General features: G+C 50.3%; 1 long non-coding RNA gene across 1 annotated transcript; it reads right to left on the bottom strand.

Moving 5' to 3' along the window:
- Positions 1 to 904: 904 nt before the first annotated feature.
- On the bottom strand, positions 905 to 23497 carry LOC139251754 (uncharacterized). Its single transcript, XR_011591427.1, has 3 exons — positions 23461 to 23497; positions 19258 to 19350; positions 905 to 960 (listed from the first exon to the last, which is right to left on the bottom strand). It is a non-coding gene; the product is annotated as an uncharacterized lncRNA (long non-coding RNA).
- Between the last annotated feature and the right edge of the window lie 813 nt (positions 23498 to 24310).

Genomic DNA, 24310 nt, shown 5'->3' with positions numbered 1-24310 from the left:
CTAACCCCCTGTACCTGCCCTGGGAGTGTTTGATGGGACAGTGTAGAGGGAGCTTTACTCTGTATTTAAACCCGTGCTGTACCTGCCCTGGGAGTGTTTGATGGGACAGTGTAGAGGGAGCTTTACTCTGTATCTAACCCCGTGCTTTACCTGCTCTGGCAGTGTTTGATGGGACAGTGTAGAGGGAGCTTTACTCTGTATCTAACCCTCTGTACCTGCCCTGGGAGTGTTTGATGGGACAGTGTAGAGGGAGCTTTACTCTGTATCTAACCCCGTGCTGTCCCTGCCCTGGGAGTGTTTGATGGGACAGTGTAGAGGGAGCTTTACTCTGTATCTAACCCCTGTACCTGCCCTGGGAGTGTTTGATGGGACAGTGTAGAGGGAGCTTTACTCTGTATCTAACCCCTGTACCTGCCCTGGGAGTGTTTGATGGGACAGTGTAGAGGGAGCTTTACTCTGTATCTAACCCCGTGCTGTACCTGCCCTGGGAGTGTTTGATGGGACAGTGTAGAGGGAGCTTTACTCTGTATCTAACCCCGTGCTGTACCTGCCCTGGGAGTGTTTGATGGGACAGTGTAGAGGGAGCTTTACTCTGTATCTAACCCCGTGCTGTACCTGCCCTGGGAGTGTTTGATGGGACAGTGTAGATGGAGCTTTACTCTGTATCTAACCCCCTGTACCTGCCCTGGGAGTGTTTGATGGGACAGTGTAGAGGGAGCTTTACTCTGTATCTAACCCCCTGTACCTGCCCTGGGAGTGTTTGATGGGACAGTGTCGAGGGAGCTTTACTCTGTATCTAACCCCCTGTACCTGCCCTGGGAGTGTTTGATGGGACAGTGTCGAGGGAGCTTTATTCAGTAACTAATCTGGATTATTCTAATTCCGTTCCATGCTGCAGTTCTGTGGGTTGTTCGTCAATCCGGTGAAAATCCTTGCGTTATTTCTTCATTCGTCTCATCACTGTAAAAGAAGGAACATAACTGGTCTTCGTTGCGTCTGCTCATAGAACCGCTCGAGCTCTTCAATTTGGGCTGGTAAGGATGCACTCCGACCTTTCACCCTCTAACGACTTATGGGGTCACATTCAGGCTCCAGCCAATTTTGACCGCTCTCTCCGTTAATCCCGGCCTATGATAGAATCGGTGAAATTTACAGCACGGAAGGAGGCCATTTCGGCCCATCGTGTCCACGCCGGCCGACCAAGAGCTACCCAGCCGAATCCCACTTTCCCGCTCTGGGTCCGTAGCCCTGTAGGTTACGGCACTTCATGGTGCACTGCCCAATGTGGGGAGGGTTTCTGCCTCTACCACCCTTTCAGGCCGTGAGTTCCACCCCAGACCCCCACCATCCTCTGGGTGAAGACATTTCTGCTCTCATCCCCTCCAAACCCCCCCCACAGTTACTTTCAATCCAAACCCCCTGGTTGTTGACCCCTCTGCTGAGGGAAACAGGTCCGTCCTATCCACTCTATCCAGGCCCCTCATCATTTTATACACCTCAATAAGGTCTCCCCTCAGCTCCTCTGTTCCAAAGAAAACAACCCCAGTCTATCAAAACTTTCCTCATCCTGAAAATTTTCCAGTCCCGGCAACATCCTGGTAAATCTCCTCTGTACCCTCTCCAGTCCCGGCAACATCCTGGTAAATCTCCTCTGTACTCTCCCCAGTGCAACATCCTGGTACATCTCCTCTGTACCCTGTCCAGTGCAACATCCTGGTAAATCTCCTCTGTACCCTCTCCAGTGCAACATCCTGGTAAATCTACTCTGCACTCTCTCCAGTACAACATCCTGGTAAATCTCCTCTGCACCCTCTCCAGTGCAACATCCTGGTAAATCTCCTCTGTACCCTCTCCAGTGCAACATCCTGGTAAATCTCCTCTGTACTCTCTCCAGTGCAACATCCTGGTAAATCTCCTCTGCACCCTCTCTAGTGCAACATCCTGGTAAATCTCCTCTGTACCCTCTCCAGTGCAACATCCTGGTAAATCTCCTCTGTACCCTCTCCAGTGCAACATCCTGGTAAATCTCCTCTGTACTCTCTCCAGTGCAACATCCTGGTAAATCTCCTCTGCACCCTCTCTAGTGCAACATCCTGGTAAATCTCCTCTGTACCCTCTACAGTGCAACATCCTGGTAAATCTCCTCTGTACCCTCTCTAGTGCAACATCCTGCTAAATCTCCTCTGTACCCTCTCTAGTGCAACATCCTGGTAAATCTCCTTTGCACCCTCTCTAGTGCAACATCCTGGTAAATCTCCTCTGTACCCTTTCTAGTGCAACATCCTGGTAAATCTCCTCTGTACTCTCTCCAGTGCAACATCCTGGTAAATCTCCTCTGTACCCTCTCAAGTGCAACATCCTGGTAAATCTCCTCTGTAGCCTCTCCAGTGCAACATCCTGGTAAATCTTCTCTGTACCCTCTCCAGTGCAACATCCTGGTAAATCTCCTCTGTACCCTCTCTAGTGCAACATCCTGATAAATTTCCTCTGTACTCTCTCTAGTGCAACATCCTGGTAAATCTCCTCTGTACCCTCTCCAGTGCAACATCCTGGTAAATCTCCTCTGTACCCTCTCTAGTGCAACATCCTGGTAAATCTCCTCTGTACCCTCTCCAGTGCAACATCCTGGTAAATCTCCTCTGTACTCTCTCTAATGCAACATCCTGGTAAATCTCCTCTGTACCCTCTCCAGTGCAACATCCTGGTAAATCTCCTCTGTACCCTCTCCACAGCAACATCCTGGTAAATCTTCTCTGTACTCACTCCAGTGCAACATCCTGGTAAATCTCCTCTGTACCCTCTCCAGTGCAACATCCTGGTAAATCTCCTCTGTACCCTCTCTTGTGCAACATCCTGGTAAATCTCATCTGTACCCTCTCGAGTGCAACATCCTGGTAAATCTCCTCTGTACCCTCTCCAGTGCAACATCCTGGTAAATCTGCTCTTTCCCACCTCTCGTGCAACATCCTAGTAAATCTCCTCTGTACACTCTCCAGTGCAACATCCTGGTAAATCTCCTCTGCACCCTCTCCAGTGCAACATCCTGGTAAATCTCCTCTGTACCCTCTCCAGTGCAACATCCTGGTAAATCTCCTGTGTATCATCTCTAGTGCAACATCCTAGTAAATCTCCTCTGTACCCTCTCCAGTGCCACATCCTGGTAAATCTCCTCTGTACCCTCTCCAGTGCAACATCCTGGTGAATCTCATCTGTACCCTCTCTAGTGCAACATCCTGGTAAATCTCCTCTGTACTCTCTCCAGTGCAACATCCTGGTTGTATTCCTCTGTACCCTCTCTAGTGCAACATCCTGGTAAATCTCCTCTGTACCCTCTCTAGTGCAACATCCTGGTAAATCTCCTCTGTACCCTCGCCAGTGCAACATCCTGGTAAATCTCCTCTGCACCCTCTCCAGTACAACATCCTGGTAAATCTCCTCTGTACCCTCTCTATTGCAACATCCTGGTAAATCTCCTCTGTACCCTCTCCAGTGCAACATCCTGGTAAATCTACTCTGTACCCTCTCTAGTGCAACATCCTGGTAAATCTCCTCTGTACCCTCTCTCGTGCAACATCCTGGTAAATCCCCTCTGCACCCTCTCCAGTGCAACATCCTGGTAAATCTCCCCTGCACCCTCTCTAGTGCAACATCCTGGTAAATCTCCTCTATACCCTCGCTAGTGCAACATCCTGGTAATTCCCCTCTGCATCCTCTCCATTGCAACATCCTGGTAAATCTCCTCTGTACCCTCTCTCGTGCAACATCCTGGTAAATCCCCTCTGTACCCTCTCCAGTGCAACATCCTGGTAAATCTACTCTGTACCCTCTCTAGTGCAACATCCTGGTAAATCTCCTCTGTACCCTCTCTCGTGCAACATCCTGGTAAATCCCCTCTGCACCCTCTCCAGTGCAACATCCTGGTAATTCTCCCCTGCACCCTCTCTAGTGCAACATCCTGGTAAATCTCCTCTATACCCTCGCTAGTGCAACATCCTGGTAATTCTCCTCTGCATCCTCTCCATTGCAACATCCTGGTAAATCTCCTCTGTACCCTCTCTCGTGCAACATCCTGGTAAATCCCCTCTGTACCCTCTCCAGTGCAACATCCTGGTCAACCTCCTCTGCACTCTCCCCAGTGCAACATCCTGGTAAATCTCCTCTGCACTCTATCCAGTGCAACATCCTGGTATATCTCCTCTGTACCCTCTCCAGTGCAACATCCTGGTAAATCTCCTCTGTACTCTCTCTAGTGCAACATCCTGGTAAATCTCCTCTGTACCATCTCTAGTGCAACATCTTGGTAAATCTCCTCTCCACCCTCTCTCGTGCACCATCCTGGTAAATCTCCTCTGTACCCTCTCTAGTGAAACATGCTGGTAAATCTCCTCTGTACCCTCTCCAGTGCAACATCCTGGTAAATCTCCTCTGTACCCTCTCCAGTGCATCAGCCTGGTAAATCTCCTCTGTACCCTCTCCAGTGCAACATCCTGGTAAATCTCCTCTGTACACTCTCTAGTGCAACACGCTGATAAATCTCCTCTGTACCCTCGCAAGTGCAACATCTTGGTAAATCTCCTTTGTACCCTCTCCAGTGCATCATCTTGGTAAATCTCCTCTGTACCCTCTCTCGTGCAACATCTTGTTAAATCACCTCTGTACCCTCTCCAGTGCATCATGCTGCTAAATCTCCTCTGTACCCTCTCTGGTGCATCATCCTGGTAAATCTACTCTGTACCCTCTCCAGTGCATCATCCTGGTAAATATCCTCTGTACCCTCTCCAGTGCAACATGCTGGTAAATCTCCTCTGTACCCTCTCTAGTGCAACATCCTGGTAAATCTCCTCTGTACCCTCTCCAGTGCAACATCCTGGTAAATCTCCTCTGTACCCTCTCCAATTCATCATCTGGTAAATCTCCTCTGTACCCTCTCTAGTGCAACATCCTGGTAAATCTCCTCTGCACCCTCTGTAGTGCAACATCCTGGTAAATCTCCTCTGTACCCTCTGCAGTGCATCATTTGGTAAATCTCCTCTGTACCCTCTCAGGTGCAACATCCTGGTAAATCTCCTCTGCACTCTCTCCAGTGCAACATCGTGGTAAATGTCCTCTGTAATCTCTGTAGTGCAACATCCTGGTAAATCTCCTCTGTACCCTCTCCAGTGCAACATCCTGGTAAATCTCCTCTGTACCCTCTCCAGTGCAACATCCTGGTAAATCTCCTCTGTACCCTCTCCAGTGCATCATCTGGTAAATCTCCTCTGCACCCTCTCAGGTGCAACATCCTGGTAAATCTCCTCTGTACCCTCTCTAGTGCAACATCCTGGTAAATCTCCTCTGTAAGCTTTCTCTAGTGTAACATCCTGGTAAATCTCCTCTGTACCCTCTCCAGTGCATCATCTGGTAAATCTCCTCTGTACCCTCTCAGGTGCAACATCCTGGTAAATCTCCTCTGTACCCTCTCTAGTGCAACATCCTGGTAAATCTCCTCTGTACCCTTTCTCTAGTGCAACATCCTGGTAAATCTCCTCTGCACCCTCTCCAGTGCAACATCCTGGTAAATCTCCTCTGCACCCTCTCCAGTGCAACATCCTGGTAAATCTCCTCTGTACCCTCTCTAGTGCAACATCCTGGTAAATCTCCTCTGTACCCTCTCTAGTGCAACATCCTTGTAAATCTCCTCTGCACCCTCTCTAGTGCAACATACTGGTAAATCTCCTCTGTACCCTTTCTCTAGTGCAACATCCTGGTAAATCTCCTCTGTACCCTCTCTAGTGCAACATCTTGGTAACTCTCCTCTATAACCTCTCCAGTGCAACATCCTGGTAAATCTCCTCTGCACCGTCTCCAGTGCAATATCCTGGTAAATCTCCTCTGTACCCTCTCTAGTGCAATGTCCTGGTAAATCTCCTCTGTACCCTCTCCAGTGCAACATCCTGGTAAATCTCCTCTGTACCCACTTTAGTGCAACGTCCTGGTAAATCTCCTCTGTACCCTCTCTAGTGCAACGTCCTGGTAAATCTCCTCTGTACCCTCTCCAGTGCAACATCCTGGTAAATCTCCTCTGTACGCACTTTAGTGCAACGTCCTGGTAAATCTCCTCTGTACCCTCTCCAGTGCAACGTCCTTGTAAATCTCCTCTGTACCCTCTCCAGTGCAACATCCTGGTAAATCTCCTCTGTACCCTCTCTAGTGCAACATCCTGGTAAATCTCCTCTGTACCCTCTTTATCTAGTGCAACATCCTGGTAAATCTCCTCTGTACCCTCTCTAGTGCAACATCCTCGTAAATCTCCTCTGTACCCTCTCCAGTGCAACATCCTGGTAACACTCCTCTGTACCCTCTCTAGTGCAATGTCCTGGTAAATCTCCTCTGTACCCTCTCCAGTGCAACATCCTGGTAAATCTCCTCTGTACCCACTTTAGTGCAACGTCCTGGTAAATCTCCTCTGTACCCTCTCTAGTGCAACATCCTGGTAAATCTCCTCTGTACCCGCTCTAGTGCAACATCCTGGTAAATCTCCTCTGTACCCTCTCTAGTGCAACCTCCTCGTAAATCTCCTCTGTACCCTCTCCAGTGCAACATCCTGGTAAATCTCCTCTGTACCCTCTCTAGTGCAACATCCTGGTAAATCTCCTCTGTACCCTCTCTAGTGCATCATCCTGGTAAATCTCCTCTGTCCCCTCTCCAGTGCAACATCCTGGTAAATCTCCTCTGTACCCTCTCCAGTGCAACATGCTGGTAAATCTCCTCTGTACACTCTCCAGTGCATCATCCTGGTAAATCTCCTCTGTACCCTCTCTGGTGCATCAACCTGGTAAATCTCCTCTGTACCCTCTCCAGTGCATCATCCTGGTAAATCTCCTCTGTACCCTCTCTGGTGCATCAGCCTGGTAAACCTCCTCTGCACCCTCTCTAGTGCAACATTCTGGTAAATCTCCTCTGTACCCTCTCCAGTGCAAAATCTTGGTAAATCTCCTCTGTACCCTCCCCAGTGCAACATCCTGGTAAATCTCCTCTGTACACTCTCAAGTGCAACATCCTGGTAAATCTCCTCTGTACTCTCTCCAGTGCAACATCCTGGTAAATCTCCTCTGTACTCTCTCCAGTGCAACATCCTGGTAAATCTCCTCTGTACTCTCTCTAATGCAACATCCTGGTAAATCTCCTCTGTACCCTCTCCAGTGCAACATCCTGGTAAATCTCCTCTGTACCCTCTCCACTGCAACATCCTGGTAAATCTTCTCTGTACTCACTCCAGTGCAACATCCTGGTAAATCTCCTCTGTACCCTCTCCAGTGCAACATCCTGGTAAATCTCCTCTGTACCCTCTCTTGTGCAACATCCTGGTAAATCTCATCTGTACCCTCTCGAGTGCAACATCCTGGTAAATCTCCTCTGTACCCTCTCCAGTGCAACATCCTGGTAAATCTGCTCTATACCACCTCTCGTGCAACATCCTAGTAAATCTCCTCTGTACCCTCTACAGTGCAACATCCTGGTAAATCTCCTCTGCACCCTCTCCAGTGCAACATCCTGGTAAATCTCCTCTGTACCCTCTCCAGTGCAACATCCTGGTAAATCTCCTGTGTATCATCTCTAGTGCAACATCCTAGTAAATCTCCTCTGTACCCACTTTAGTGCAACGTCCTGGTAAATCTCCTCTGTACCCTCTCCAGTGCAACGTCCTGGTAAATCTCCTCTGTACCCTCTCCAGTGCAACATCCTGGTAAATCTCCTCTGTACCCTCTCTAGTGCAACATCCTGGTAAATCTCCTCTGTACCCTCTCTATCTAGTGCAACATCCTGGTAAATCTCCTCTGTACCCTCTCTAGTGCAACATCCTCGTAAATCTCCTCTGTACCCTCTCCAGTGCAACATCCTGGTAACACTCCTCTGTACCCTCTCTAGTGCAACGTCCTGGTAAATCTCCTCTGTACCCTCTCCAGTGCAACATCCTGGTAAATCTCCTCTGTACCCACTTTAGTGCAACGTCCTGGTAAATCTCCTCTGTACCCTCTCTAGTGCAACATCCTGGTAAATCTCCTCTGTACCCGCTCTAGTGCAACATCCTGGTAAATCTCCTCTGTACCCTCTCTAGTGCAACCTCCTCGTAAATCTCCTCTGTACCCTCTCCAGTGCAACATCCTGGTAAATCTCCTCAGTACCCTCTCTAGTGCAACATCCTGGTAAATCTCCTCTGTACCCTCTCTAGTGCATCATCCTGGTAAATCTCCTCTGTCCCCTCTCCAGTGCAACATCTTGGTAAATCTCCTCTGTACCCTCTCCAGTGCAACATGCTGGTTAATCTCCTCAGTACACTCTCCAGTGCATCATCCTGGTAAATCTCCTCTGTACCCTCTCTGGTGCATCAACCTGGTAAATCTCCTCTGTACCCTCTCCAGTGCATCATCCTGGTAAATCTCCTCTGTACCCTCTCTGGTGCATTAGCCTGGTAAACCTCCTCTGCACCCTCTCTAGTGCAACATTCTGGTAAATCTCCACTGTACCCTCTCCAGTGCAAAATCTTGGTAAATCTCCTCTGTACCCTCCCCAGTGCAACATCCTGGTAAATCTCCTCTGTACCCTCTCCAGTGCAACATCCTGGTAAATCTTCTCTGTACCCTCTCTAGTGCAACATCCTGGTAAATCTCCTCTGTACCCTCTCCAGTGCAACATCCTGGTAAATCTCCTCTGTACCCTCTCCAGTGCATCATCTGGTAAATCTCCTCTGTACCCTCTCCAGTGCAACATCCTGGTAAATCTCCTCTGTACTCTCTCCAGTGCAACATCCTGGTAAATCTCCTCTGTACTCTCTCCAGTGCAACATCCTGGTAAATCTCCTCTGTACTCTCTCCAGTGCAACATCCTGGTAAATCTCCTCTGTACTCTCTCCAGTGCAACATCCTGGTAAATCTCCTCTGTACCCTCTCCAGTGCAACATCCTGGTAAATCTCCTCTGTACCCTCTCCTGTGCAACATCCTGGTAAATCTCCTCTATACCCTCTTCAGTGCATCATCCTGGTAAATCTCCTCTGTACCCTCTCTAGTGCAAGATCCTGGTAAATCTCCTCTGTACCCTCTCCAGTGCATCATCCTGGTAAATCTCCTTTGTACCGTCTCTAGTGCAACATCCTGGTAAATCTCCTCTGTACCCTCTCCAGTGCAACATCCTGGTAAATCTCCTCTGTACCCTCTCCACTGCAACATCCTGGTAAATCTCCTCTGTACCCTCTCCAGTGCAGCATCCTGGTAAATCTCCTCTCTACTCTCTCCAGTGCAACATCCTGGTAAATCTCCTCTGCACCCTCTCTAGTGCAACATCCTGGTAAATCTCCTCTGTACCCTCTACAGTGCAACATCCTGGTAAATCTCCTCTGTACCCTCTCTAGTGCAACATCCTGGTAAATCTCCTCTGTACCCTCTCAAGTGCAACATCCTGGTAAATCTCCTTTGCACCCTCTCTAGTGCAACATCCTGGTAAATCTCCTCTGTACCCTTTCTAGTGCAACATCCTGGTAAATCTCCTCTGTACTCTCTCCAGTGCAACATCCTGGTAAATCTCCTCTGTACCCTCTCTAGTGCAACATCCTGGTAAATCTCCTCTGCAGCCTCTCCAGTGCAACATCCTGGTAAATCTTCTCTGTACCCTCTCCAGTGCAACATCCTGGTAAATCTCCTCTGTACCCTCTCTAGTGCAACATCCTGATAAATTTCCTCTGTACTCTCTCTAGTGCAACATCCTGTTAAATCTCCTCTGTACCCTCTCCAGTGCAACATCCTGGTAAATCTCCTCTGTACCCTCTCTAGTGCAACATCCTGGTAAATCTCCTCTGTACCCTCTCCAGTGCAACATCCTGGTGAATCTCCTATGTACTCTCTCTAATGCAACATCCTGGTAAATCTCCTCTGTACCCTCTCCAGTGCAACATCCTGGTAAATCTCCTCTGTACCCTCTCCACTGCAACATCCTGGTAAATCTTCTCTGTACTCACTCCAGTGCAACATCCTGGTAAATCTCCTCTGTACCCTCTCCAGTGCAACATCCTGGTAAATCTCCTCTGTACCCTCTCTTGTGCAACATCCTGGTAAATCTCATCTGTACCCTCTCGAGTGCAACATCCTGGTAAATCTCCTCTGTACCCTCTCCAGTGCAACATCCTGGTAAATCTGCTCTATACCACCTCTCCTGCAACATCCTAGTAAATCTCCTCTGTACCCTCTCCAGTGCAACATCCTGGTAAATCTACTCTGCACCCTCTCCAGTGCAACATCCTGGTAAATCTCCTCTGTACCCTCTCCAGTGCAACATCCTGGTAAATCTCCTGTGTATCATCTCTAGTGCAACATCCTAGTAAATCTCCTCTGTACCCTCTCCAGTGCCACATCCTGGTAAATCTCCTCTGTACCCTCTCCAGTGCAACATCCTGGTGAATCTCATCTGTACCCTCTCTAGTGCAACATCCTGGTAAATCTCCTCTGTACTCTCTCCAGTGCAACATCCTGGTTGTATTCCTCTGTACCCTCTCTAGTGCAACATCCTGGTAAATCTCCTCTGTACCCTCTCTGGTGCAACATCCTGGTAAATCTCCTCTGTACCCTCTCCAGTGCAACATCCTGGTAAATCTCCTCTGCACCCTCTCCAGTACAACATCCTGGTACATCTCCTCTGTACCCTCTCTATTGCAACATCCTGGTAAATCTCCTCTGTACCCTCTCCAGTGCAACATCCTGGTAAATCTACTCTGTACCCTCTCTGGTGCAACATTCTGGTAAATCTCCTCTGTACCCTCTCTCGTGCAACATCCTGGTAAATCCCCTCTGCACCCTCTCCAGTGCAACATCCTGGTAAATCTCCTCTGTACTCTCTCTAGTGCAACATCCTGGTAAATCTCCTCTGTACCATCTCAAGTGCAACATCTTGGTAAATCTCCTCTGTACCCTCTCTCGTGCACCATCCTGGTAAATCTCCTCTGTACCCTCTCTAGTGAAACATGCTGGTAAATCTCCTCTGTACCCTCTCCAGTGCAACATCCTGGTAAATCTCCTCTGTACCCTCTCCAGTGCAACATCCTGGTAAATCTCCTCTGTACACTCTCTAGTGCAACATGCTGATAAATCTCCTCTGTACCCTCGCAAGTGCAACATCTTGGTAAATCTCCTTTGTACCCTCTCCAGTGCATCATCTTGGTAAATCTCCTCTGTACCCTCTCCAGTGCATCATCCTGGTAAATCTCCTCTGTACCCTCTCCAGTGCAACATGCTGGTAAATCTCCTCTGTACCCTCTCTAGTGCAACATCCTGGTAAATCTCCTCTGTACCCTCTCCAGTGCAACATCCTGGTAAATCTCCTCTGTACCCTCTCCAATTCATCATCTGGTAAATCTCCTCTCTACCCTCTCTAGTGCAACATCCTGGTAAATCTCCTCTGCACCCTCTGTCGTGCAACATCCTGGTAAATCTCCTCTGTACCCTCTGCAGTGCATCATTTGGTAAATCTCCTCTGTACCCTCTCAGGTGCAACATCCTGGTAAATCTCCTCTGCACTCTCTCCAGTGCAACATCGTGGTAAATGTCCTCTGTAATCTCTGTAGTGCAACATCCTGGTAAATCTCCTCTGTACCCTCTCCAGTGCAACATCCTGGTAAATCTCCTCTGTACCCTCTCCAGTGCAACATCCTGGTAAATCTCCTCTGTACCCTCTCCAGTACATCATCTGGTAAATCTCCTCTGCACCCTCTCAGGTGCAACATCCTGGTAAATCTCCTCTGTACCCTCTCTAGTGCAACATCCTGGTAAATCTCCTCTGTACCCTTTCTCGAGTGTAACATCCTGGTAAATCTCCTCTGTACCCTCTCCAGTGCATCATCTGGTAAATCTCCTCTGTACCCTCTCAGGTGCAACATCCTGGTAAATCTCCTCTGTACCCTCTCTAGTGCAACATCCTGGTAAATCTCCTCTGTACCCTTTCTCTAGTGCAACATTCTGGTAAATCTCCTCTGCACCCTCTCCAGTGCAACATCCTGGTAAATCTCCTCTGCACCCTCTCCAGTGCAACATCCTGGTAAATCTCCTCTGTACCCTCTCGAGTGCAACATCCTGGTAAATCTCCTCTGTACCCTCTCTAGTGCAACATCCTGGTAAATCTCCTCTGTACCCTCTCTAGTGCAACATCCTGGTAAATCTCCTCTGTACCCTTTCTCTAGTGCAACATCCTGGTAAATCTCCTCTGTACCCTCTCTAGTGCAACATCTTGGTAACTCTCCTCTATAACCTCTCCAGTGCAACATCCTGGTAAATCTCCTCTGCACCCTCTCCAGTGCAATATCCTGGTAAATCTCCTCTGTGCCCTCTCTAGTGCAACGTCCTGGTAAATCTCCTCTGTACCCTCTCCAGTGCAACATCCTGGTAAATCTCCTCTCTACCCACTTTAGTGCAACGTCCTGGTAAATCTCCTCTGCACCCTCTCCAGTGCAACATCCTGGTAAATCTCCTCTGCACCCTCTCCAGTGCAACATCCTGGTAAATCTCCTCTGTACCCTCTCGAGTGCAACATCCTGGTAAATCTCCTCTGTACCCTCTCTATTGCAACATCCTGGTAAATCTCCTCTGTACCCTCTCTATCTAGTGCAACATCCTGGTAAATCTCCTCTGTACCCTCTCTAGTGCAACATCCTCGTAAATCTCCTCTGTACCCTCTCCAGTGCAACATCCTGGTAACACTCCTCTGTACCCTCTCTAGTGCAACGTCCTGGTAAATCTCCTCTGTACCCTCTCCAGTGCAACATCCTGGTAAATCTCCTCTGTACCCACTTTAGTGCAACGTCCTGGTAAATCTCCTCTGTACCCTCTCTAGTGCAACATCCTGGTAAATCTCCTCTGTACCCGCTCTAGTGCAACATCCTGGTAAATCTCCTCTGTACCCTCTCCAGTGCAACCTCCTCGTAAATCTCCTCTGTACCCTCTCCAGTGCAACATCCTGGTAAATCTCCTCTGTACCCTCTCTAGTGCAACATCCTGGTAAATCTCCTCTGTACCCTCTCTAGTGCATCATCCTGGTAAATCTCCTCTGTCCCCTCTCCAGTGCAACATCCTGGTAAATCTCCTCTGTACCCTCTCCAGTGCAACATGCTGGTAAATCTCCTCTGTACACTCTCCAGTGCATCATCCTGGTAAATCTCCTCTGTACCCTCTCTGGTGCATCAACCTGGTAAATCTCCTCTGTACCCTCTCCAGTGCATCATCCTGGTAAATCTCCTCTGTACCCTCTCTGGTGCATCAGCCTGGTAAACCTCCTCTGCACCCTCTCTAGTGCAACATTCTGGTAAATCTCCTCTGTACCCTCTCCAGTGCAAAATCTTGGTAAATCTCCTCTGTACCCTCCCCAGTGCAACATCCTGGTAAATCTCGTCTGTACCCTCTCCAGTGCAACATCCTGGTAAATCTCCTCTGTACCCTCTCTGGTGCAACATCCTGGTAAATCTCCTCTATACCCTCTCCAGTGCAACATCCTGGTAAATCTCCTCTGTACCCTCTCCAGTGCATCATCTGGTAAATCTCCTCTGTACACTCTCAAGTGCAACATCCTGGTAAATCTCCTCTGTACTCTCTCCAGTGCAACATCCTGGTAAATCTCCTCTGTACTCTCTCCAGTGCAACATCCTGGTAAATCTCCTCTGTACTCTCTCCAGTGCAACATCCTGGTAAATCTCCTCTGTACCCTCTCCAGTGCAACATCCTGGTAAATCTCCTCTGTACCCTCTCCAGTGCAACATCTGGTAAATCTCCTCTATACCCTCTTCAGTGCATCATCCTGGTAAATCTCCTCTGTACCCTCTCTAGTGCAAGATCCTGGTAAATCTCCTCTGTACCCTCTCCAGTGTAACATCCTGGTAAATTTCCTCTGTACCCTCTCTAGTGCAACATCCTGGTAAATCTCCTCTGTACCCTCTCCAGTGCAACATCCTGGTAAATCTCCTCTGTACCCTCTCCAGTGCATCATCCTGGTAAAACTCCTCTGTACCCTCTCTAGTGCAACATCCTTGTAAATCTCCTCTGTACCCTCTCTAGTTCAACATCTTGGTAAATCTCCTCTGTACCCTCTCTAGTGCAACATCCTGGTAAATCGCCTCTGTACCCTCTCCAGTGCATCATCCTGGTAAATCTCCTCTGTACCCTCAGTAGTGCAACATCTTGGTAAATCTCCTCTGCACCCTCTCCAGTGCATCATCCTGGTAAATCTCCTCTGTACCCTCTCTAGTACAACATCCTCGTAAATCTCCTCTGTACTCTGTCTAGTGCAACATCTTGGTAAATCTCCTCTGTACCCTCTTCAGTGCAACATCCGGGTAAATCTCCTCTGTACTCTCTCTGGTGCATCATCCTGGTAAATCTCCTCTGTACCCTCTCCAGTGCATCATCTTGGTAAATCTCCTCTGTACCCTCTCTGGTGCAACATGCTGGTAAATCTCCTCTGTACCCTCTCTGGTGCATCAACCTGGTAAATCTCCTCTGTACCCTCTCCAGTGCATCATCCTGGTTAATCTCCTCTGTACCCTCTCTGGTGCATCAGCCTGGTAAATCTCTTCTGCACGCTCTCTAGTGCAACATCCTGGTAAATCTCCTCTGTACCCTCTCCAGTGCAACATCCTGGTAAATCTCCTCTCTACCCTCTCCAGTGCAACATCCTGGTAAATCTTCTCTGTACCCTCTCCAGTGCATCATCTGGTAAATCTCCTCTGTACACTCTCAAGTGCAACATCCTGGTAAATCTCCTCTGTACTCTCTCCAGTGCAACATCCTGGTAAATCTCCTCTGTACTCTCTCCAGTGCAACATCCTGGTAAATCTCCTCTGTACTCTCTCCAGTGCAACATCCTGGTAAATCTCCTCTGTACTCTCTCCAGTGCAACATCCTGGTAAATCTCCTCTGTACCCTCTCTAGTGCAACATCCTGGTAAATCTCCTCTGTACCCTCTCCAGTGCAACATCCTGGTAAATCTCCTCTGTACCCTCTGTCGTGCAACATCCTGGTAATTCTGCTCTGTACGCTCTCCAGTGCAACATCCTGGTAAATCTCCTCTGTACCCTCTTCAGTGCAACATCTTGGTAAACCTCCTCTGTACCCCCTCCAGTGCAACATCCTGGTAAATCTCCTCTGTACCCACTCTAGTGCAACATCCTGGTAAATCTCCTCTGCACCCTCTCTAGTGCAACATTCTGGTAAATCTCCTCTGTACCCTCTCCAGTGCAACATCTTGGTAAATCTCCTCTGTACCCTCTCCAGTGCAACATCCTGGTAAATCTCCTCTGTACCGTCTCTAGTGCAACATCCTGGTAAATCTCCTCTGTACCCTCTCCAGTGCAACATTTTGGTAAATCTCCTCTGTACCCTCTCTAGTGCAACATCCTGGTAAATCTCCTCTGTTCCCTCTCTCGTGCAACATTTTGGTAAATCTCCTCTGTACACTCTCTGGTGCAACATCCTGGTAAATCTCCTCTGTACCCTCTCCAGTGCAACATCCTGGTAAATCTCCTCTGTACCCTCTCTAGTGCAACATTTTGGTTAATCTCCTCTGTACCCTCTCTGGTGCAACATGCTGCTAAACCTCCTCTGTACCCTCTCTAGTGCAACATCCTGGTAAATCTCCTCTGCACCCTCTCTAGTGCAACATCCTGGTAAATCTCCTCTGTACCCTCTCCTGTGCAACATCCTGGTAAATCTCCTCTGTACCCTCTCCAGTGCAACATCCTGGTAAATCTCCTCTGTACCCTCTCCTGTGCAACATCCTGGTAAATCTCCTCTGTACCCTCTCCAGTGCAACATGCTGCTAAATCTCCTCTGTACCCTCTCCAGTGCAACATCCTGGTAAATCTCCTCTGTACCCTCTCCAGTGCAACATCCTGGTAAATCTCCTCTATACCCTCTTCAGTGCATCATCCTGGTAAATCTCCTCTGTACCCTCTCTAGTGCAACATCCTGGTAAATCTCCTCTGTACCCTCTCCAGTGCATCATCCTGCTAAATCTCCTCTGTACCCTCTCTAGTGCATCATCCTGGTAAATCTCCTCTGTACTCTCTCCTTGCAACATCCTGGTCAATCTCCTCTGTACCCTCTCCAGTGCAACATCCTGGTAAATCTCCTCTGTACCCTCTCCAGTGCATCAGCCTGGTAAATCTCCTCTGTACCCTCTCCATTGCAACATCCTGGTAAATCTCCTCTGTACCCTCTCCAGTGCATCATCTGGTAAATCTCCTCTGTACCCTCTCTAGTGCAACATCCTGGTAAATCTCCTCTGTACTCTCTCGAGTGCAACATCCTGGTAAATCTCCTCTGTACCCTCTCCAGTGCAACATCCTGGTAAATCTCCTGTGTACACTCTCTAGTGCAACATCCTGGTAAATCTCCTCTGTACCCTCTCCAGTGCAACATCCTGGTCATTCTCCTCTGTACCCTCTCCAGTGCAACATCCTGATAAATCTCCTCTGTATCCTCTCCAGTGCAACATCCTGGTAAATCTCCTCTGTACCCTCTCTAGTGCAACATCCTGGTAAATCTTCCCTGTACCCTCTCCAGTGCAACATCCTGGTAAATCTCCTCTGTACCCTCTCCAGTGCAACATCCTGGTAAATCTCCTCTGTACCCTCTCTAGTGCAACATCCTGGTAAATCTCCCCTGTACCCTCTCCAGTGCAACATCCTGGTAAATCTCCTCTGTACCCTCTCCAGTGCAACATTCTGGTAAATCTCCTCTGTACCCTCTCCAGTGCAACATCCTGGTAAATCTCCTCTGTACCCTCTCCAGTGCAACATCCTGGTAAATCTCCTCTGTACCCTCTCTAGTGCAACATCCTGGTAAATCCCCCCTGTACCCTCTCCAGTGCAACATCCTGGTAAATCTCCTCTGTACCCTCTCCAGTGCAACATCCTGGTAAATCTCCTCTGTACCCTCTCCAGTGCAACATCCTGGTAAATCTCCTCTGTACCCTCTCCAGTGCAACATCCTGGTAAATCTCCTCTGTACCCTCTCTAGTGCAACATCCTGGTAAATCTCCTCTGTACCCTCTCCAGTGCAATCACGTCCTTCCTGTGATGCGGTGACCAGAACTGCACGCAGTACTCCAGCTGTGGTCTAACCAGTGTTTTTACAGTTCAAGCATAACCCTCCCTGCTCTTGTATTCCATGCCTCGGCTAATAAAGGCAAGTATGCCGTACGCCTTCTTAACCATCTTATCGACCTGGCCTGCTACCTTCAGGGATCTGTGGACCTGCTCTCCAAGTTGTTAATCGGCACATTGGCGATGACCCACGAATATTGAGTAGCACAAACGTTACCAGCATTTTGTGCACAGCAATATCCCACAAACAGCAAAACTGTGTTCAGTTTTGGTCTCCTAATCTGAGGAAGGACGTTCTTGCTATTGAGGGAGTGCAGCGAAGGTTCACCAGACTGATTCCAGGGATGGCAGGACTGACATATGAGGAGAGACTGGATCGACTGGGCCTTTATTCACTGGAATTTAGAAGGATGAGAGGGGATCTCATAGAAACATATAAAATCCTGACGGGACTGGTCAGGTTAGATGCGGGAAGAATGTTCCCGATGTTGGGGAAGTCCAGAACCAGGGGTCACAGCCTAAGGATAAGAGGTAAGCCATTTAGGACTGAGATGAGGAGAAACTTCTTCACTCAGAGAGTGGTGAACCTGTGGAATTCTCTACCGCAGAGAGTTGTTGGGGCCAGTTCATTGGATATATTCAAAAGGGAGTGAGATATGGTCCTTACGGCTAAAGGGATCAAGGAGTATGGAGAGAAAGCAGGAAAGGGGTACTGAGGGAATGATCAGCCATGATCTTATTGAATGATGGTGCAGGCTCGAAGGGCCGAATGGCCCACTCCTGCACCAATTTTCTATGTTTCTATGAGATTGTTTGATCTCAGGAAGATTTGGAGGACTGAGGTCCCTAGGACACTTGGGAGAATCGCTTTCTGCTCTTTTTCCAACAGTGGCTGTTTGATCTGTAATAACCTTCTACGAACAGGGAGACTTGATCTCAGGACTGTCCCTACAACAGTGCGGCACTCCCTCAGTACTGTCCCTCCGACAGTGCGGCACTCCCTCAGTACTGACCCTCCGACAGTGCGGCACTCCCTCAGTACTGCCCCTCCGACAGTGCGGCACTCCCTCAGTACTGCCCCTCCGACAGTGCGGCGCTCCCTCATTACTGCCACTCCGACAGTGCGGCACTCCTTCAGTACTAACCCTCCGACAGTGTGGCACTCCCTCAGTACTGTCCCTCCGACAGTGCGGCGCTCCCACAGTACTGCCCCTCCGACAGTGCGGCGCTCCCACAGTACTGCCCCTCCGACAGTGCGGCACTCCTTCAGTACTAACCCTCCGACAGTGTGGCACTCCCTCAGTACTGTCCCTCCGACAGTGCGGCGCTCCCACAGTACTGCCCCTCCGACAGTGCGGCACTCCCTCAGTACTGCCCCTCCGACAGTGCGGCGCTCCCACAGTACTGCCCCTCCGACAGTGCGGCACTCCCTCAGTACTGCCCCTCAGACAGTGCGGCGCTCCCTCAGTACTGCCCCTCCGACAGTGCGGCACTCCCTAAGTACTGCCCCTCCGACAGTGCGGCACTCCCGCAATACTGCCCCTCCGACGGTCCGGCACTCCCTCAGTACTGCCCCTCCGACAGTGCGGCACTCCCTCAATATTGCCCCTCCGACAGTGCGGCACTCCCTCAATACTGCCCCTCCGACAGTGCGGCACTCCCTCAGTACTGCCCCTCCGACAGTGCGGCGCTCCCTCAGTACTGCCCCTCCGACAGTGCGGCGCTCCCTCAATACTGCCCCTCCGACAGTGCGGCACTCCCTCAGTACTGCCCCTCCGACAGTGCGGCGCTCCCTCAGTACTGCCCCTCCGACAGTGCGGCGCTCCCTCAGTACTGCCCCTCCGACAGTGTGGCGCTCCCTCAGTACTGCCCCTCCGACAGTGCGGCACTCCCTCAGTACTGCCCCTCCGACAGTACGGGGCTCCCTCAGTACTGCCCCTCTGACAGTGCGGCACTCCCTCAGTTCTGCCCCTCCGACAGGGCGGCACTCCCTCAGTACTGTCCCTCCGACAGTGCGGCACTCCCTCAGCACTGCCCCTCCGACAGTGCGGCGCTCCCTCAGTACTGCCCCTCCGACAGTGCGGCCTTTGCAAGGGTCATTGGGGGGCTGAAACACAAGTTGTAATGAGATCTAGACACTTACTGTAAATAGCAACAGCAATCACTGCTGTCACGATGATTAACAGCACGATAGTTAGTCCCACGATATAAGGCCATCGTGTGTCTTTCTGTTCAACTAGACATGTACATGAAACACAAAAGGTTAGTCTGCAGGTACAGCAAGTGATCAGGAAGGCCAATGAAATCTTGGCCTTTATTGCAAAGGGGATGGAGTATAAAAGCAGGGAAGTCTTGCTCCAGTTATACAGGGTATTGGTGAGGCCACACCTGGAGTACTGCGTGCACAGTTCTGGTCTCTGTATTTACGAAAGGAGATACTTTGCTTTGGAGGCAGTTCAGAGAAGGTTCACTCGGTCGATTCCGGGGATGAGGGGGTTGCCTTATGAGGAAAGGTTGAGGAGGTTGGGCCTCTACTCATTGGAGTTCAGAAGAATGAGAGGTGATCTTATCGAAACGTATCAGATTATGAGGGGGGCTTGACAAGGTGGATGCAGAGAGGATGTTCCCACTGATGGGGGGAGACTAGAACTAGGGGGCATGGTCTTAGAATAAGGGGCCGCCCATTTAAAACTGAGATGAGGAGGAATTTCTTCTCTCAGAGGGTTGCAAATCTGTGGAATTCGCTGCCTCAGAGAGCTGTGGAAGCTGGGACATTGAATATATTTAAGGCGGAGATGTTTGAGCGATCAGGGAGTGAAGGGTTATGGGGAGCGGGCAGGGAAGTGGAGCTGAGTCCATGATCGGATCAGCCATGATGGTATTAAATGGCGGAGCAGGCTCGAGGGGCCGAATGGCCGACTCCTGCTGCTATTTCTGATGTTCTTGTGTTAGTTTAATATAAATCGTAGTGATTTATACAGGAGAGCTAATTGAGTGTCTGTTCAATAAACGAACAAATCTCGTTGAGCCAAAACTCTGTGTTGTCTGTATTTTGTTTTTACAAATCCTAAGTCAAAGAACTGTACGTAGCAGGGTTTCAAAATCCTTACAGTATGACTTCAGCCTGATTCTGACTGACTTCAGTTTTACTGGGGCTCCTTGAACCCACACTCGGTCAAATGCTGCCTTGATGTCAAGGGCAGTCAGTCTCACTTTCGCCTCTGAAATTCAGCTCTCTGGTCCATGTTTGGACCGAGGCTTTAAGGGAACCGATTGGTTCTGGCGAAACCCAAACCAGCTCCTCTGGGCAGGGCCACATTGTCCGCACGCCCCCCCGACACGAGACTCCCCAAAGCGAGCGCTCGACTCGGAACTCCTTCACGGCAAGCGAGCCCCCCAGGTGGGCAGAGGAAACGTTACAAGGGACACCCCCCTCCCTGATACAGTGCAACATCCCCCACCCATACCTGGGAGTCCCTGGGCCCAAAGACCAGTCCGCCCCTAAGTGGAGGAAGTGCATCCGGGAGGGCGCTGAGCACCTCGAGTCTCGTCGCCGAGAGCGTGCAGAAAGCAAGCGCAGGCAGCGGAAGGAGCGTGCGGCAAACCAGTCCCACCCTCCCCTTCCCTCAACCACTGTCTGTCCCACCTGTGACAGAGGCTTGGGCCCCAGCTATTCACACTATGTATCAATGATTTGGCTGAGGGAACCAAATGTAATATTTCCCAGTTTGCTGACGACGCAAAACGAGGCTGGATTGTGAGCTGTGAGGAGCATACAAAGACACTTAGATCGGCCGAGTGAGTGGGCAAACACATGGCAGATGCAGTATAACGTGGGTAAACGTGGTGATCCACTTTGCTGGGAAAAACATAAGGACAAAGTATTATTTAAATGGTGAGGGATTGAGAAGTGTGGATTTACAGAGGGACCTGGGTGTCCTTGTACACCAGTCAGTGAAAACAAACATGCCGGTGTAGCAAGCAGTGAGGGAGGATAATGGTATGTTGGCCTTCATTGCAAGAGGGTTTGTGTACAGGAGCCAGGATGTCTCACTCCAGTTATACAGGGCCTTGGTGAGACCACACCTGGAGTATTGTGAGCAGTTCTGGTCTCCTTACCTAAGGAAGGATACACTTACCACAGAGGGAGTGCAGCGAAGGTTCACCAGACTGATTCCTGGGACGGCAGGACTGTGGTACGAGGAGAGATTGGGTCGACTGGGCCCTGTATTCACTGGAGTCGAGAAGAATGAGAGGGGGATCTCACTGAAAGGTATAAAATTCTGACGGGGTTGGACAGACTGGATGTGGGGAGGGTGTTTCCCCGGGTCTGGGAAGTCTAGAACAAGGGGTCACACAGTCTCAGGATACGGGGGAGGAAATTTAGGACCGAGATGAGGAGAAACTTCTTCACTCAGAGGGTGGTGAACCTGTGGAATTCTCTACCACAGAAGGCTGTGGGGGCCAAGTTACTGAATATATTTAAGAGGGCGATAGATAGATTTCTAGTCACTAAAGGCATCACGGGGTATGGGGAGAAAGCGGGAATATGGTGTTGGGAATAGAGGATCAGCCATGATCACATTGAATGGTGCTGCAGGCTCGAGGGGCCGAATGGCCTACTCCTGCTCCTATTTTCTATGTTTCTATGTTTCTACACCTGGTGGGGCAGTAATTGGCCAGATTGGATTTGTCCTGCTCCTTGGGGACAGGATATGCCTCGGCAGTTTTCCACGTAACCGGATAGGCTCCAGTGTTTGAAGCCTGTACTGGAACAGCTTGGCCAGAGTGGCGGCTAGTTCCAGATAGCGTGCATGCGCGCCTCGAATGGACAAACCTACACTGGCCCAGTGGGAGTTACACTTTAGTGAGGTGTACGAAAGCATGGGCCTTACGCTAAACATCCGTGAGACAAAGGTCCTCCACCAGCCTGTCCTCGCCGCACAGCACTGACCCCCAGTCATCAAGATCCACGGCCCGGCCCTGGACACCGTGGACCATTTCCCAAACCTCGGGAGCCTCCTATCAACAAGGGCAGGCATCGACGACGCGATCCAACACCGCCTCCAGTGCGCCAGTGCAGCCTTCGGCCGCCTGAGGAACAGAGTGTTTGAAGACCAGGCCCTCAAATCCACCACCGAGCTCATGGTCTACAGGGCTGTAGTGATACCCGCCCTCCTGTGTGGCTCAGAGACATGGACCATGTACAGTAGGTATCTCACCCCCAGCTCATGGTCTACGGGGCTGTAGTGATACCCGCCCTCCTGTATGGCTCAGAGACATGGACCATGTACAGTAGGTATCTCACCCCAAGCTCATGGTCTACAGGTCTGTAGTGATACCCACCCTCCTGTATGGCTCAGAGACATGGACCGTGTACAATAGGTATCTCACCCCCAGCTCATGGTCTACAGGGCTGTAGTGATACCCGCCCTCCTGTATGGCCCAGAGACATGGACCATGTACAGTAGGTATCTCACCCCCAGCTCATGGTCTACAGGGCTGTAGTGATACCCACCCTCCTGTATGGCTCAGAGACATGGACCGTGTACAGTAGGTATCTCACCCCCAGCTCATGGTCTACAGGGCTGTAGTGATACCCGCCCTCCTGTGTGGCTCAGAGACATGGACCATGTACAGTAGGTACCTCACCCCCAGCTCATGGTCTACAGGGCTGTAGTGATACCCGCCCTCCTGTATGGTCCAGAGACATGGACCGTGTACAGTAGACACCTCAAGTCGCTGGAGAAATACCACCAACGCTGTCTCCGCAAGATCCTACAAATCCCCCGGGAGGACAGACGCACCAACGTTAGCGTCCTCGACCAGGCCAACATCCCCAGCATCGAAGCACTGACCACACTCGACCAGCTCCGCTGGGCAGGGCCACATCATCCGCACGCCCCAGACACGAGACTCCCAAAGCAAGCACTCTACTCGGAACTCCTTCACGGCAAGCGAGCCAAAGGTGGGCAGAGGAAACGTTACAAGGGACACCCCTCCCTGATAAAGTGCAACATTCCCACCGATACCTGGGAGTCCCTGGCCCAAAGACCAGTCCGCCCTAAGTGGAGGAAGTGCATCCGGGAGGGCGCTGAGCACCTCGAGTCCCGTCGCCGAGAGCTGCAGAGACCAAGCGCAGGCAGCGGAAGGAACGTGCGGCAAACCAGTCCCACCCTCCCCTTCCCTCAACCACTGTCTGTCCCACCTGTGACAGGGACTGTGGCTCTCGTATTGGACGGTTCAGTCACCTGAGGACTCACTGTTAGAGTGGAGGCAAGTCTTCCTCGATTCCGAGGGACTGCCTGTGGTGGTGACACTTCAGTAAATCCGATAGGCTGCTTACCTGGTGTAGGTCCTGCTTCATCTTCCTTGTCCTCTGATGGTCCAGGCAGCTCTGCAATGTTGGACAAAGATGGGTGAACACATGGACTTCACCAGAGAGGCCACTGAGAGACAGTCTGCATGGTTTTATGGGCCACACAACACAGAATTACCTGGAGCATGGCACACAGGAAGAGCCAATTCGGCTCAACAGGTCCGTGCCGATGTTTACGCTCCAAACCAACTTCCTCCCAGGCCCTCTTCATCTCAACCCATTTACACAACCCTCTGTTCCCTTTCCCCCTCATATGTTGATCCAGCCTTCCCTTAAATGCACCGATATTATTTGCCTCGACCATTCGTTGGGCGGTACATAGACAATAGAAAATAGGTGCAGGAGCAGGCCATTCGGCCCTTCGAGCCTGCACCACCATTCAATAAGATCATGGCTGATCATTCACCTCAGTACCCCTTTCCTGCTTTCTCTCCATACCCCTTGATCCCTTTAGCCATAAGGACCATATCTAACTCCCTCTGGAATATATCCAATGAACTGGGCCTCAACAACTCTCTGCGGCAGGGAATTCCACAGGTTCACAACTCTCTGAGTGAAGAAGTTTCTCCTCATCTCGGTCCTAAATGGCCTACCCCTTATCCTTAGACTGTGATCCCTGGTTCTGGTCTTCCCCAACATCGGGAACATTCTTCCTACATCTAACCTGTCCAGTCCCGTCAGAATTTGATATGATTCTATGAGATCCCCTCTCATAGTCCACGGCCAGATCAGCCATGATCATGTTGAATGGCGGAGCAGGCTCGAGGGGCTAGATGGCCTACTCCTGTTCCTAATTCTTATGTTCTTATGTTCTTTT

Source organism: Pristiophorus japonicus, unplaced genomic scaffold, assembly GCF_044704955.1.
Source record: "Pristiophorus japonicus isolate sPriJap1 unplaced genomic scaffold, sPriJap1.hap1 HAP1_SCAFFOLD_440, whole genome shotgun sequence".
In the NCBI taxonomy this organism is placed as follows: Eukaryota; Metazoa; Chordata; class Chondrichthyes; family Pristiophoridae; genus Pristiophorus; species Pristiophorus japonicus.
Note: the sequence above shows the minus strand (reverse complement) of the source record. Positions and strands in the feature narration are given on the sequence as shown.